Source organism: Geotrypetes seraphini, chromosome 9, assembly GCF_902459505.1.
Source record: "Geotrypetes seraphini chromosome 9, aGeoSer1.1, whole genome shotgun sequence".
NCBI lineage: Eukaryota > Metazoa > Chordata > Amphibia > Gymnophiona > Dermophiidae > Geotrypetes > Geotrypetes seraphini.
In genome coordinates, this window is record NC_047092.1 from 149840147 (window position 1) to 149854325 (window position 14179).

General features: G+C 38.0%; 1 protein-coding gene across 10 annotated transcripts in view; it reads right to left on the reverse strand.

Moving 5' to 3' along the window:
* The window catches only part of TRIP12 (thyroid hormone receptor interactor 12), a 448602-nt gene that overhangs the window by 133288 nt on the left and 301135 nt on the right, over positions 1–14179 (reverse strand). The window lies entirely within an intron of this gene.

A 14179-nucleotide genomic window follows, 5' to 3' on the forward strand; every position in this document is an offset into this window, starting at 1 on the left:
CGGTATATAAGAAATAAATTACATTTTACATTAAATTACAAAATCCAAGTGGGAAGCATCTTGAAGGGTTCAAAAGGAGCCTTGGCAAGGCGGGCTGAGATGAAGAGCCCCTTCAGGAATCTAGCGATATCAAGATGTGATGCCAACAAGGATCAATACTCCCAAGATCTAGAACAAGAGAGCCCAGCCACCTGGATCCGAAGAGAAGCTACAGTGAGGTCATTATCCAAACTAGTCTTAAAAAAGGCGAGAATCAGCGCTGAATAAGGGTCCACCTGGTCCTGGGTGCACCAAAGTTGGAAGACCTTCTATGCTTTAGCATAAGCCAAAACCGTAGATGACTTCTTAGACTTTAGGTGAGTTTCAACAACCATAGTAGAATATTCTTTGTGTTCTAAGGCTGCACGTTCAAGAGCCATGCTGTAAGAGCAAAGAGACCCAGATCCTCCATGTCCACTGGAGTCAGCGGGAGGAGGTCCAGATAGGCACAAAGCCGAAGGCCACAACACCTGCGTAGACTTATCAGATCAGTGAACTACAGGCCAGCAAGACCAATCTCGAGCCACCACGGACACACCAGAGTGTCGAGCCCCTCACTTCTGGCTCAGATCTTCCACTAAAGCAGTGATCCACTTTCTTGCCAAGGTCATGAGGTCGAAGTGGGCCCAACCCCAGTGCTCTGAATGCTGCTAAAGACAGGGCCCACTCGCACAGATCCAGAATCTGTCTGCTGAAGAAGTCTGCTTGAACAATGTCTACTCCTTCCATATTCATTGCCATCAGCACTAGGTGGCAATGTTCCGCCTAAAGGGCTTCCTGAGCCTAAGGAGCGCACTTGGTTCCTCCCTGGTGATTGATATAGGCTACTGCTGACACATTGTCAGAGAAGACCCTGACCACTTGATTCCCCAGAGTCTTCTGCAATCTCATCAGAGCTGGCCAAATGGTTCTAAGCTCCAACTGGTTGATTTTCCATTTTTGCTGAGAGGGCTACCAGAAATCAAGCAAATTCCAGCTTGTAGCCTGACCGAATAATGTCCAAGACCTATTTAAAGAGAAGCATCCCTCGGTCTTGCATTCCGGAAGGAATGTTGTAGGTTGTGAATGTATGAAGCTTAAAGTATAAGCAATCATGATTTTTAATTTTTTCTTTGATATTTTTCACATATGCCGTAAGCCTGGCAGGCTGAGTGTATGGAAATATTCATAGTAATTACCTACAATGATGTTTGTCAGCTAGACTTGCAGGCCTCATTCTTTTTGAACTGTCCTATTTTCTTTGTGCCTGTTTTTGTTTCTTTTGGGTTTTTTCCACCATAGTGCTCGATATCCTCACTGTGTTAAGTACCGAGTGTGATCCCCGGGGTGTGGGGTTGATCAGAGGAGAGAAAGGCCCCAAATAGAGACTGTGTGGAGGACCTCTCCCCAGAAAAGTACATTCTTGATTGTAAATGTACAGAATTGTTTGCTGTTGGTTTTTTTTTTTACATTGATTGGGCATTTGCAGAGGTGTAAAAAAATACGTTATTAATTATTAAAGCAGTGTAGAAAGAATTAAGATGCGCCTTTAGAAATAGAAGCCTTTAGAAGCTTTTAGATACAGAGAACTAAGAAAGGACATAGCTTTTGGATGCAGAGAACTGAATATCATCTAAGTTTTCCTCTGCCCTATGCCTATCTCGTCTAAGTAGTGCCTATGGTTTGGTTCTGTCCTGATCTATCCTTTTGTTTCCTGTTTAATCTGTCTTTACCCATCCTATTTTCTTAGCATAGCCCATTTTTAAAATTGAATTCATCTATAGATAGACCCAAGGTTCTTAGTTGTATTTTTGTCCCATCAGATAGCTGTTTCCTGAGCATGTGGCCTAGATTTGCCAAAATGGGTTTGTGGTTGAATTTATTTTGCCCAACAACTGTCATGCTAGATCTGTGTTTTAATTAATGTGCATCTACCTGGTGACAGGTCTTTTTTTTTTTTTTTTTTTAATATTTTATTTATAAATTTTTCATTCTTACAATAATTTAATTGTACATAAAGCTTAAATTAATACATGAAAAATTATGATTCTAAATAATTCATCTTATCATATAAAATATAACCCTCCCCTTTTTTTCATTTCTTATTTCCACATAATATACATTCCCCTCCCCACGCTAATATAACTATTACTAATGTGCTATGAAATCTGATCATTGGAATAGCGGGTCAATGGTTCCCAAATTTTCTTAAAATTATGAATATTTCCCTGTTGTAATGCTATTGTTTTTTCCATTTTGTATATATGACAGACTGAATTCCACCAAAATGTATAGTTTAATTTGGAATAATCCTTCCAATTTTGAGTTATTTGTTGCATGGCGACCCCTGTCAATATTAATAATAGTTTGTTATTGTTTGCTGAAATCGGACTCTGAGTTCTCATTGCTGTACCAAATAGTATAGTATCATATGAGAGTCCTACAGGATTTTCTAATAATTCATTAATTTGGGGCCAAATTAATTTCCAAAATGCATTTACACAGGGACAATAAAAAATTAAGTGATCTAACATCCCAACTTCTACTCTACAATGCCAGCATCTATTAGATCTAGTACTATCTATTTTTTGTAAACGCGTAGGGGTCCATAAAACTCTATGTAACAAAAACATCCAAGTTTGACTCATAGATGCTGACTTTGTAGATCTTAATCTCCAGGACCAAAATCGTGGCCATTGAGACTCAGATATTGTCTGACCAATCTCAATGCTCCAAATATCCCTAAGTCCAGTTTTCTTTTTTTTATTTAAAAATCCATTTAACAATTTATACCATTTTGCGGCTTGGTGACCCAAGAAATCCGCCTGGAAACATAGAACCTGCAGACTATATTGAGTATTAAGCGCTTTCCATTCAGGGAACCCTGCCTGAATAGCTTGCTTCAATTGCAACCACTTAAAATATTGTGTTTTATTTAATCCAAATTTATGTTGCAATTGTGAAAAACTAAGCATTGTTCCTTCTGAAATAACATCATTCAATGTTCGTATACCTGCAATTATCCATTGTTTCCAGACGATTTTGTATCCGCCAATCTTGATCCTGGAGTTTACCCAAATGGATTGATTTAATGATTTAGCAATTGGTTCTGGTGATAGATTACTAATATATCTTAATGTCTTCCAAGTATCCAACAGAATTCTGTTATCCTTATATCTTCTAGGCATGTTTATACTAATTAGATGTTCTAAATGTAGTGGGAACAGGAGTCGCCATTCTAGATATAGCCAATCTGGTACATTCTCCATGAGATCTGGGAGGATCCAATACATACCCTGTCTTAGAATATAGGCTTGATGGTACCTATAAAAATTTGGAAAATTTACCCCTCCCTCCACAATTGGTCTTTGTAAAGATACTAAAGCAATTCTGGGTCTTTTCCCAAACCAAACAAACTTTGTAAGAATATTATTTAACTTTTTATAGAATGACCCCTGAAAAAATATTGGTATCATACTCATTTGATAACAAACCACAGGCAACATCATCATTTTAATTGTTTGGACTCTTCCCCACCAAGAAAGATGTAAAGGATTCCATTGCTCACACATTTCTGTTATTTTTTTTAATAAAAGTTTTTCATTTTCTTTGACTGTATCTTCAATTGTATTTTTGATAATAATTCCTAAATATTTTAATCCTTCTTCTTTCCAAATAAATGAATATGAATCAAATAATCCTTTGGTACAGTGAACATTAATTGGAAGAATTTCCGATTTACTCCAATTAATTTTATATCCAGAAAATTTCCCAAATTTCTCTAGAAGATTAAGTAAACTTGGAATAGTATTCCCCGGTTCTCTTAAATATAACAATATATCATCTGCATATGCAGAAAGTTTAAATTCCCAGTAAGAAAATGGGATTCCCCTTATCTCCTTAGTTTGATTAATTGCAATTAATAAGGGTTCTAAAACAATATTAAAAAGTAAGGGGGACAAAGGACATCCTTGTCTAACTCCCCTATGCAAGTTAAATCTATTTGATAAATTGTTATTAATGTGTAATCTTGCACCAGGAGAGCTATACTTCCTGGAGCAAATGGTAAAAGAGCCGACAAGAGGCGACACCACCTTGGACTTGGTCCTAAATGGTCTCACCGGACCGATAACAGAAGTAGAAGTCATAGTTCCACTGGGAACGAGTGATCACAATGTAATCAACTTTAAACTTGACATCGGGAAAAGGAAACATACCAAAACCTTAACCACCACCTTAAACTTTAAAAAGGGTAAATACGATTGCATGAGAGCCATGGTAACAAAACGACTCGAGAAGATGGTGGACAAACTTGAAACAGTAGATCAGGCATGGTGCCTATTGAAAAATACTATTGCAGAAGCAAAAGATCTCTACATTCCGAGGATTTCCAAAGATCGGAGAACTAAAGGTAAAGGAGAACCGGCATGGCTTACCACACAGGTGAAGGAAGCCATAAAAGAAAAGAAGGACTCTTTCAAAAAATGGAAATGCACGAAGACAACCGAAGCCTGGAACAAACATAAAGATGAACAGAAGAAATGTCACAAGGCGGTGAGGGATGCAAAACAGGACTATGAGGAAAAAATAGCCCGGGAGGCTAAAAACTTCAAGCCCTTCTTTAGATACGTGAAAGGGAAAAAACCTGCAAAAGAGGCAGTGGGACCCCTGGACGACAAGGGAAGAAAAGGGTACATCAAGGAAGATAAACAAATCGCAGACAAACTAAATTCCTTCTTTGCGTCCGTCTTTACGAAGGAGGACACCTCAACAATACCTGAAGCGGAGAAACTGTTTACAGGAGAAATAGAGGACAGCCTCACCACAGTTGAAGTGAACTTAGATCAGATATACTACCAGATCGACAAACTTAAAAGTGACAAATCCCCTGGACCGGATGAAATTCACCCGAGAGTCTTGAAGGAATTGAAGGTTGAAATCGGAGAGTTATTGCAAAAACTTGCAAACCTGTCAATCAGAACTGGTCAGATACCAGACGACTGGAGGAAAGCGAACATCACGCCAATCTTCAAAAAAGGATCGAGAGGAGAACCGGGCAACTATAGACCTGTGAGTCTTACGTCTGTCCCTGGCAAGATGATTGAATCACTGATCAAGGATAGCATAGTTCAGCACTTGGACACACACGACTTGATGAAACCCAGTCAACATGGATTCAGGAAAGGGAAATCGTGTTTGACGAATTTACTCCAATTCTTTGAGACCGTGAACAAGCAAATTAATAGTGGAAAGCCGGTGGACATAATATACTTGGACTTCCAGAAAGCATTTGACAAAGTTCCACATGAAAGACTTCTCAGGAAACTACAAAGCCATGGCATAGAGGGAGATATACAAAGATGGATAGGCAAATGGCTGGAAAATAGGAAGCAGAGAGTGGGCATAAATGGGAAGTTCTCCGACTGGGAGAAAGTGACTAGTGGTGTACCCCAGGGCTCGGTACTTGGGCCGATCCTTTTTAATATTTATATCAATGACCTGGAAAACGGAACATCCAGTGAGATCATCAAGTTTGCAGACGACACAAAACTCTGCCGGGCAATCAGATCGCAGGAGGACAGTGAGGAACTCCAGAGCGATTTGTGTCGGTTAGAAAACTGGGCGGAGAAATGGCAGATGAAGTTCAATGTGGAGAAATGCAAGGCAATGCATTTAGGCAGTAAAAATAAGAAATACGAGTACAGAATGTCAGGTGCAACTCTGGGAAAAAGTGAACAAGAAAGGGATCTGGATGTACTGATAGATAGGACCCTGAAGCCGTCGGCACAATGCGCGGCAGCAGCAAATAAGGCAAATAGAATGTTGGGCATGATAAAGAAAGGAATCTCGAGTAGATCGGAGAAAGTTATAATGCCGCTTTATAGGGCAATGGTCAGACCCCACTTGGAATACTGCGTCCAACATTGGTCTCCCTACCTAAAGAAGGATATAAAACTGCTGGAGAGGGTGCAAAGGCGAGCAACTAAACTAGTGAAGGGTATGGAGAAACTGGAATATGAGGATCGACTTAAAACACTGGGATTGTTCTCCCTTGAGAAAAGGAGACTGCGTGGGGATATGATCGAGACCTTCAAAATACTGAAAGGAATCGACAAAATAGAGCAGAGAAGATTATTTACATTGTCCAATTTGACACGGACAAGAGGACATGAAATGAAGCTAAGGGGGGGCAAGTTCAGGACTAATATCAGGAAGTTCTGCTTCACACAGAGAGTGGTTGACATCTGGAATACTCTCCCAGGGGAGATTATTGCAGAATCGACAGTCCTAGGCTTCAAGGGCAAACTAGATGCATATCTCCTTGAGAGAGGCATATACAGATATGGTTGGCTATAGGGTAAGCCAGGTGTATACCTGGCAGGGCCACCGCGTGTGCGGATCACCGGACTTGATGGACCGAAGGTCTGATCCGGAGATGGCGCTTCTTATGTTCTTATGAACCATTTTAATAAAACCGGGGCCTATTCCAAACCATTCCAGAGCTTGATACATATAACTCCATTCCACTCTATCAAATGCTTTTTCTGCAACTAAAGATAGCATAAAAGCTGGATCATTCAAATTTTTCACTAAATTTAAAGAGTGAAATGCTAATCTAGTATTGTTTGATGAGTGTCTTTTTGCAATAAATCCTGTTTGGTGTACATCAATAATAAAAGGAAGAGCTTTTGCCAATCTTATTGCTAATACTTTAGCAAGCAACTTACCATCTACATTTAATAAAGATATAGGCCTGTAGTTTGAAACCAAGGTAGGATTCTTGTTTGGTTTTGGTAAGACAATAATTATCGAATCAGCCATAGTACCTGATATATTCCCATTATTTATTTGGTATTGATACAAATTTAATAAATATGGTAAGATGATATTTTGAAATGTTTTATAGAATTCAACAGTATATCCATCACCACCCGGAGCGGATCCAACTCTAAGAGACTTCAATGCTGATTCTATTTCTTTTAAAGATATAGGATCTTCTAAACTTCGTTTTATATGATCCGGAACATTTGGTCCAATAAATTAATTTAAGAAATTTAATCCCTCTTGTTCTTTATTTTCATAAGATTCAGAAGAATATAAATCTTTATAAAAATCAAGAAATTGTATTAAAATATCTTTGGTGTTAGTGTGTGTGTTGCCTTGTGTGTCTTTAATTGCAATAATCTTAGATTTCCTTTTTTTTGCTTTGAGAAAATTAGCTAATAATCTTCCAGCTTTGTTTGAATTACCATAATACTGAACTTGCTTATAGAAGATATCTTTCCTCACAAATTGAGAAGAAATCTCATTATATTTCGCTTTTACTTTTAATAAATTTTGTAATGTATTATGTTCCCATTTCTCAATTAATTTATTCTCTAATACTTTAATTTGTTTATCCAAATCAACATATTGTTTTTTAAGTTGTTTTTTGATAAATGCTGAATATGAAATAATATTTCCTCTTATTGTTGCTTTAAATGCATCCCACAAAATCTCAGCATTAATATTGTCCGAATTATTTATTTGAAAAAATTCATTCATCTTTAATTTAAAATCTTCCAGAAAGTTCGAATCCGCAAGTAAAGCATTATCAAATCTCCAAATTGGATTGAAATGTTCTACATCATTATTCTGAAAGTCAATCCACACACCAGCATGATCTGAAATTACAATGGGTTCAATAACTGCATTCATCACTCGCTGCGCTATATTATTAGACACGAATATATAATCAATTCGTGAGAAAGATTTGTGGACCTGAGAACAAAAAGAGAATTCCTGATCATTAAAATGAAGAATACGCCATATATCAACTAAATTACAAGATTGAACCAAATTATCTAAACCTGATTTCATAATTCTACTTGGTCTCTTATCCAAAATCGGATCTATTACAGCATTGAAATCCCCTGCTACTATTAAATTAGAAGTAGCCAGTGGTAACAGTAATTGTTGAACTTGTTTGAAAAACTCCATTTGATTCGAATTAGGAGCATATAAATTGAATAAATCCAGGGTTGTATTTCCCAGAACCATATTGTTATGCACCCATCTTCCTAAAGGATCATAGTTTATTAATTTGAAATCAGCAGTGCATTTCCTATTTATCAGGACAGCAACCCCAGCTTTTTTCCCTATTGCAGGTGCAAAGAAGCATTTAGAAATCCAACCCCCAGATAACTTTTTAGATTCATGCTCAGAAAGGTGCGACTCTTGAATAAAATATATGTCCGCATTTTGCTTTTTAAGGAACGCTAGTACTTTCTTTCTCTTAATAGGATGATTTAAACCATTGACATTAATAGAATAAATTTTTATATCCATCTATTTTATAATTAAATTTTGGCAAATACTTCTATAATAATAAAGATGATCAGACCTCAGCACATTAAGTAAATATATTTTCTTCATCCAATCCCCCCATCCCTTACCCCTCCCCCCCTCGAAAATAAGATTATAAAAGAAAAATTCTAATTTTACATTTATCCCATTTTCAATAAACATTTCAATTTCTGCATTTTTCCCAACTTCATGTCTTAAAGAAACATTAATCATCCCACTCCCCCTCCCCTTCCCAGCCCTCCACCCTATTCCCACCCCCCCCACCCTTTAATAAATGTGTAAGCTTGAAAACACACATAGATAATCAGGTAAAGAGAATTCCCCCCATAGAACATTCAAAAACAAACAAAAAAAAAAAATCTATAATCATAAGTTACACAATAAATATTTTAACAATTAAACCCTTTCCTCAAATCCCTAATATCTAAACCGACCCCCTTAAAATAATTTTCTTTAATAAAAAACAAACAAAACTTTTATGTAGAGCCCCAAACAATATTAAGAATAAAGTGATTCATAACAAAAACCATTTTTTTTCCTCCTTTCCTGCTTTTTCTTTCTTCCTCTTCCTTTTCCATTCCAATAATCTTTTTACATAAAAGCATATTACTATATAAGTATTACCATATGAGGTTACTCATCAAAACTATATTAGCATCAAAATAAACAGCCTGAAAGTGATTCCATAACTCCATAAAAGGATAAGATTCCAAATATGGAACCATTTCAATTCTAAAGCCAGTAAACTGTACTAACTGTATTAATGACTGTATTAAAAGCACCAAATATATAATACCTTGAACTGCATCTTTTAAAGAAATTGAAATGCAACACAGAGCATCAAAAAAAATAGATAATAAAGTCCATGTCTCTATGTAATCATAAGTTCCTCTTGTTTCTGCAAAAAGTCCTGCAACTCTTCTGGTTCCTTGAAATTCATTGTTTTATTCTTAAAAGTCACTTTCATCATCGCTGGATAAATCAGCCCATATTTTGCTCCAAGACTTCTGAGCTGTGGTCTCATATCAAGAAATTTTTTCCTCTTTGCTACAGTGGCAGGAACAAAATCTGGAACAAAGTGTATGCGAGAGTCCTGAAACTTTAAGTTCTTATTTTCTTTAGCCAGCCGAATAATATCCATTACTTGCTGATGTCTTAAGAGCTTGAATATTATTGGACGAGGTCCCCTTTGAGTATCAGTCCTCCTGACTGGTATTCTGTGAGCTCTTTCGATTTCAATAGGATATTTAAAAGTTGAGAGGGAGGATTTTAGGGAGGAGATTCTCCAGAAAGGAAGTAATATTATTTTCTTCTGCCCCTTCCGGGATCCCAAGTAATCTTAAATTACTCCTTCTCTCCCTATTACTACAATCCTCCAGCATTTGCGTAAGTATATCCATTTTCTTTTGCACCGGCTTGAATTTGAATAAATCTGTTTCAACTGCCAGCATTCTATCAGTAAGATTAACAATCTTATTCTCCACCAGCTCCATTTTCCTGTTAAGAATATTTACTTCCTTCTTAACCTCTTTAATATCCTTGGAGTTTCCTAGCACAATTTCTTTAATTGCTTTCAGTTCCTTCAATATTTCAGCTGTTTCAACAACTTCCTTCTCAGCCTGTTTTTTCGAAGGGGTCGGAGGCTCAGGTTTGGCTCTTTTTGCACTTGCCGGTATCACAAAAGCTGAATCAGCTTTGTTATTCTTTCCAGACGCCATATTTTTAATTAATTCTCCCGTATCCAACAAGAAAAGTTAACTTTTGTAACTTAAATAATCTTTAAAATGATCTATCGGGAAGGAGCTCACCTTTCACCCGACTGTTGCCATGCGCTTCCAAGCCACGCCCCCTGGTGACAGGTCTTAAGTGCGCGAAAAAGACGTGCGCCGACAAACAAGTGCCGACAATTCAGCAAAGAAAAACCTTCTTTTAAAGGGCTCTGATGGAGTGTGGGGGGGGGAATCCCCCCCCACTCTACTTAATAGGGTTGAGTTTACACTATAATGTGGAGTTACAAAATCCCCAACGCCAGCACGATCACTATTAAGTAAAGTTGGGAGGGTTCCCCCCACCCCCCCGGAGCCCTTTAAAAGGTTTTTCTTCGGCACGATGAAGTCCTGCGCTGAATTGTCAGCGCTCGTTTGTCATCGCGCGTCAGTCTCACGCGCTTAAGACTATGAACCCATCTACCTTCATTTAATTTTTCTCAGCCCTGTATTTTCTCTCTCATGTTCACTGTGAGGGCCTTATCTCTTTATGCCTGTGTATGTCTTTGGGCCTGACACACTAAAGGCAATCTCTCCTTCCTATCCCTGCTTACTAATGGGAATTATTTTCCTAGTCTACTCTATGTATTCTGATGTTTTATTTTTGCAAGTCTCCTATATGTTTTGGGATTATCCCTCTATTGTGAGTATGTGACACTTTTTCTTCCTTGTTCTGCCTTGTTCTATTTTTACTATCTGGTTACAGCTTTTGAGATACAGGCATTCTTTCATACTTTTCTCTGGTTTCTGAGATTTGTATAAGTATCTCTCACCCTATAATCTGCAATTATACTATAGTGATGATACATAAATTGGATTATGTGATAGTTTCTTCCGTTGCATGTATGTAAGAGATGTGTACTGTTTCCTATCTTAAGGATAGTTTAAGAGTGAAGAGATATTGGGGGTTATTGTCTTAAAAAAATAAATAAGTAAAATAATAGGAACTTTTCTGAAAGCAAGCGAGGTTAAGGACAGAGAGAAGAAATGTGTTAGTGGGAAATGTGATTTAAAACATGAAACTAATACAATGTTAGATGTGTTTATAGAAAAGAAATTGTAAGTAAACCTGAAGATATGTGTATGTTGGAAAGGGAAATGAGAATGTTATTAAATGCAAGATTTATAAGGAAATAAGAATTTATGTATACAATAACACAATGAAATTTATTGGGTTGCTGTCGGAGCCAATATGGACATATAAATGTAATAATTGACTGGACTATGGCCTACTCAAATACGATGCCCACATTCAGAAATGATAAATTATTTTTTGTTTGCACTTTAGTAGAAATATCTTTTTAACATTTGTTGAGGATTTCTGTTTACAGAATATCCAGAGGAGGGATGAGTTCCTCCACATAGAGAAGATCAAACTACAGAGAAAGAGATTTAACAAGTGCCTGAAATTTGGTAAAGACTGTCCATAACTGAGTACTGTGGCCTGATATGGATCAACATAACACACTGGGACTTTTCTTCACTGGATACTGCAAAAGGATTGATTGACTGTTGCCATCAGGATCATCGGCCTAAAATGGCAGAGTGAAATTCAAGCAACTGGACTTTAATGCTTTAACGCTTGTTTTGTTTTCGTGCAACCACTATGGACTTGTGGCTGATTTAGGTTTTTAATTTTTCTTTGGGCTTTTGAAGTACCGATTTACTGATTTGTGTGTGTAGCTGAGTATGTGCAATAACAAGATAGTGATAGGCCTATTGAAAGCAATACGTATTTACTAGATGTACCATTTGGAATGCCTGTATGGTTTCTTTTTATCCTGTTTTGAATCTTGAACTGTACCCTATCTTTTCCCACTTCAAGAGACTCTTCCTATGCCCTTCTTGCAGCCCAGCTGGAATGAAATGCAGTGAAGAAAGATTGAAGATACAATTGGCTGATAAGGAATGGGGACCAAGCCTGCTGCAACAGGTACTGCCTCCTGACTGAAACCCAACCATTTTTCTGATCCAGAGGTCGAGACTTCAGGTTTGGAAAATGGAATTGCTAAAAATGACAGCATAAGAGATGAGAGCATAGGAGATTCTAATGTAGTCACCCAGATTTCAACACCTTGACCTGTGAGCACGATTCGGAGTACCCAAGCCTGCACTGGTCTCAGCTTTTCTTAGGAGGGCATGGAAACAGTCTAGCTTGAAGTGAAGAGTTTTGTTAACTTATTTCTTTAAGTGTAGTCAGTTCATGACAGTAGGAAATCATGAACCATATTTAACTGTACAAAGATAACACCAATTTCATGTGAATTAGATGTTTGAATAAGGAATTGCTTTACCCATACAATTTTATTTTGATGTTGTTAGGTTTTTAATATTGTAGCCACCACCAGAGCCTCAACCAGAGCCTCAAAGCAGGTTTCAACAGTGTCCCTAGTGGCTACAGCCAAAATCAACCCGGGCGTGTGACTATGAATGGAGTCAACCCTGCAGGGACTGCAATACTTTATACCAAAACAAAAAATCAAACCACAAAATTCCAGGGATATCCGTTCTCAAAGTAGATTTAAATGTAACAATGTTCCAAGCAAAAATAGAATGACCAAGCAAAAACAAAAAACGAATTTCCATAACAAAATTTCAGGGGAAAATCCTGCGTAGAGCTCAGGATTTCTCCACACAGTTCCCTTTACTCCAAAACTATTTTATCACTCCAACAGTTTCTTTTCTGCACAGTTCTTTCACCTAAGAACTGCACACTGCAGGTCTCAGGTAAGTTCAGCTCCTTAGCTGTAACAGTCCCCAAACATTCAATCAGCCCAAACAAGCAAGCCTTCAGCTAACACAGCACTGCTGGGGCGAAAAGTGCCCCAAGTTTGCATTCATTAAAGCACAAAAACAGCTTTCATAATCCTCCCAGATCATGGCAAACTTATCCTACTAAAAGGTACTCTCTACTTCTTATAAGCTTGGGCTGAGAACAAAAACAGCAATCAAACAAAAATCTACAGTTCTGGCATACCATGGCAAAAAGAAAAATAGCCTCAGCCAAAATGGCAAAAGCAAAAACTCAGTTTTCCAGTCAGTCCTTGAAAATGGCAGCCAAACCCACCTCCATCAGTTCAGGTGCTGAAAACAATTCTTCAGGAGCCAGCTCTCCCTGAAACTCCATCAGCTCCTCTTGGTCTGGTGCTGTAATCTCTGGAGTGGACCCAGATTCCTCTACTTCCATCAGGTCTAAGGCATTACCCTCACATGAACCTGCAACCTCTTCCTTAGGGAGAGACCTGTGCTTTCTCCCTAGCTTCCCTAACAGCCTAGTCAGATCCACAGGCTTTTCATGAGGGGAGCCATGCCGTGCTCTGACTAATCCTGCTCTCACCTGGGCCTCTCTCTGGCTCCCCTAGTGGACACTAGGACAATAGCCTTGCTCCCTATTCCTAGGAATAGATTTGAAATCTATGACCCTAGTCCTGCTATGTTGATGGTAGTAACTGTGTAGGGTTTCCTTGTCCTCCCATTCTGGGTCTGTGGCATCAAGTGGGTCAAATTGGTACTGGGAGCTGGCCTTGGCAATCCCTTTTTTGGGCCTCTTGCAACCCTTTCTCCCAGCTTTCACAGGAACCATGGCAGGCCCTAAGCCTGACTGGTCACAATATAGAATACTGCACCCCACCTTAATAGGATTGACACATGTAGGGGTACAGATACGATTCATCCCTGAATCAAATGGGGGAAGCAGGCGGTGATAATTTTATTATGCAGAATATGAGGGGGGCCCATAACCAATATGTATTTGATACTATTTTAGTTATAACTTTTAAAGGCACTAATATTATATGAAAGTTCTAGCTGAATAATAGAAATCCTTCAGACACTTGTGACACAGCAAAGTATAAATAGCAGAGTACATATTTTCCTTAATAGAACAAAATATTTTGGTTTAATGTCTGGAACAAGATGGAGCTATAACATAACAGGGTCCTGAAAATAAGCTAAAAGTCACACTAACATATTTGTCGCTTGAAGAGTTAGGATAAATCATGCGACTATAACCATGTGGTTGCAGCCTACAGGAATGTATTGTTTAACAA